Raw genomic sequence first — 2,515 nt, forward strand, 5'->3', positions numbered from 1 at the left:
AAAAAAAAACGATTCACCCCCCTGACTGCTGGGACCCACCAGCTACATCTTCGCACGCAAGGAAGTGCGTTCGGGTAAAAAAAAACAATTCGCCCCCCTGACTGCTGGGACCCACCAGCTACATCTTCGCAGGCAAGGAAGTGCCTGACAGTCGGGACCCACCTGGTAGAAGCATACGTACTGTTGTCATTCTGGTCGCGAACGTGTACGTACATATATACTGGTGGATGTAGAGGCGCGCACGTGTCGTAGTAGAGGCGCGCACGTAGCATGTACATGTACGTACATCGGCGAGGGTGCAAGAAAGAAAATACGGCCACGTACGTACATATGGGCAGGGTCTCTAACGCCTATCGCGCATACGTACATGGCTGGGTCGGAACGGAGAAACGTCATCGTCGTCGTGTTCATGGGGAGCCAACCGGCTGGGTCGGAACGGAATGTGTGGTCGTGTTCATCGGGAGGGCTTGGACGGAACAAGCGATGAAAACGAGGCCTAGCGTACCGCACAACAGAGGAAACGGCCTTGTGTTCGACCGACCATGTTCGAAACGGGGTCCTGTTGATCGGGAGGGGCCTAGCGTATCACAAAACGGAGGAAACGGACCTCCTACGGTCGAAACGGGGGTCCTGTTGATCGGGAGGGGTGTGGCGTACCGCAAAACGGACGAAACGGACTTGTGTTGGAGCGCTACGGTCGAAACGGGGGGAGGGGGAGGGGTGTGGCGTACCGCAAAACGGGACTCCATGGGATACTGTTCATCTCCACCGTCGACCTCCTCCAGCCTCCACGGGCTACCATCGACCTCCTCCAGCCTCCACGGGCTCCTGTTCATCCAGCCTCCACCACACGCTACTCCACCGGCTACTGTTCAACCACCCCTCCACGGGCACCCCTCCACCGTCTACTATTTATCCAGCCCTCCACACCACGGGGTCCTGTTCAACCACCCCTCCACGGCCACCCCTCAACCATCTACTGTTCATCCAACCCTCCACACCACGGGTTCCTGTTCATCCAGAGGCAACGCCACCGCTCACTGTTCATCCACCCCTCGCAACGCTCACTGTTCATCCCAGAGGCAGCATTGATCGGCTTTAGTTAGCAGCAGTAGCGAAGGAATCGCTCCATCGGGTTCAGTTAACAGCCATCGATTGATCGCTCGGGTTTAGTAATGCGTAGCCTACAGTGCAATCGCTCAATGCCTCGCTCGGGTTCAGTTAGAGCCAACGCCTCGCACACATGCGCGTACCTGTACGAGAGAAACGCGCATCGCTCTCCCACCGTAACTGGCAACTCCCTGAAATTTTTCTCCCCCTCGCTTCTACCATGGTTTTTTCCATCATGGACGGCCCAAAGAATGTCATGCAGCTGCGTCTCTGGCCCGTCCAGGACGAAAAACCCATTTTCTGTCATGATTTTTTGTCATAGAAGTAGGAGCCCACCACATCTATGATGATACCGGGTTTTGTCACAATTATTGTCATAGAAGTGTCATATGTATGACAGAAAAAAATTTCGTTCGGCACAAAATGTCACGGATGTGTCTTTTTTTGTAGTGTATCCTCATACCAAAGGCTCATCTAGGAGTCAGCCTAATAGAGTGGAAGAAAGGACCGCTCCAACAAAGGAAAAATGACACATCCAGAAGCAAACTAGAGGCAAGCGTAAGTCTAATGAAGGCCCAAAATCCTATAAATGTGGTGAAGAGGGACACATATCCAACGGTTGCCCACTAAGGAAATTTGTTAACACAACTATCCTTGATGGTGAAGACGATGAGGAAGAATACAAATCTGAAGATGTAGATGGGCAAGAGGTTTGTCAATAAGATGGTGGAGAGGTGGTATGTGTGATTCAGCGTCTCCTATGTTCGACACCACAACCTGACAACACACAACGGAAGAAAAATATTTGAGAGCAAATGCACGGTGAATGGCAAGGTATGCAAATTAGTAATTGATAGTTGCAGTTGCGAGAATCTTATCTCCCAGAAGTTGGTGAACCGTTTAAAGCTTGATATTCATGATCATCCAAACCCCTACACTATTGGGTGGATCAAGAAAGGAGTGAATATGAGGATCACCAAACAATGCGACCTGCCACTTTCTTTGGGCAAGCATTATCGCTCAAGTGTGTTCTGTGATGTGGTTGACATGGATGCCAGCCATGTTCTTCTTGGGAGACCTTGGCAATTTGAGGTGGATACTATACACAAGGTCAAGGAAAATTCTTACTCTTTCATTTGGAATAAGAGAAATATCATTATCTTACCAAACAAAACCGAAGGTAATACCTCTAAGGAGGAGGGTAAAACTATGTTAACCATCTCCCATACCTCTCATGAGTTTATCGAAGACTTGAAGGAGGCAGATTTGTGTGCTGCACTTGTTGTAAAAGTAGAAGAGCACCTGACTATTGAAATTCCAGCAAAGGTACGTTGTTTATTGGCAGTACTTGGAGAGCCACAAGGCTTGCCACCGATGAGAGGAATTCAACATAGAATCGACTTAA

This window comes from Triticum dicoccoides, chromosome 5B (assembly GCF_002162155.2).
Source record: "Triticum dicoccoides isolate Atlit2015 ecotype Zavitan chromosome 5B, WEW_v2.0, whole genome shotgun sequence".
In the NCBI taxonomy this organism is placed as follows: domain Eukaryota; kingdom Viridiplantae; phylum Streptophyta; class Magnoliopsida; order Poales; family Poaceae; genus Triticum; species Triticum dicoccoides.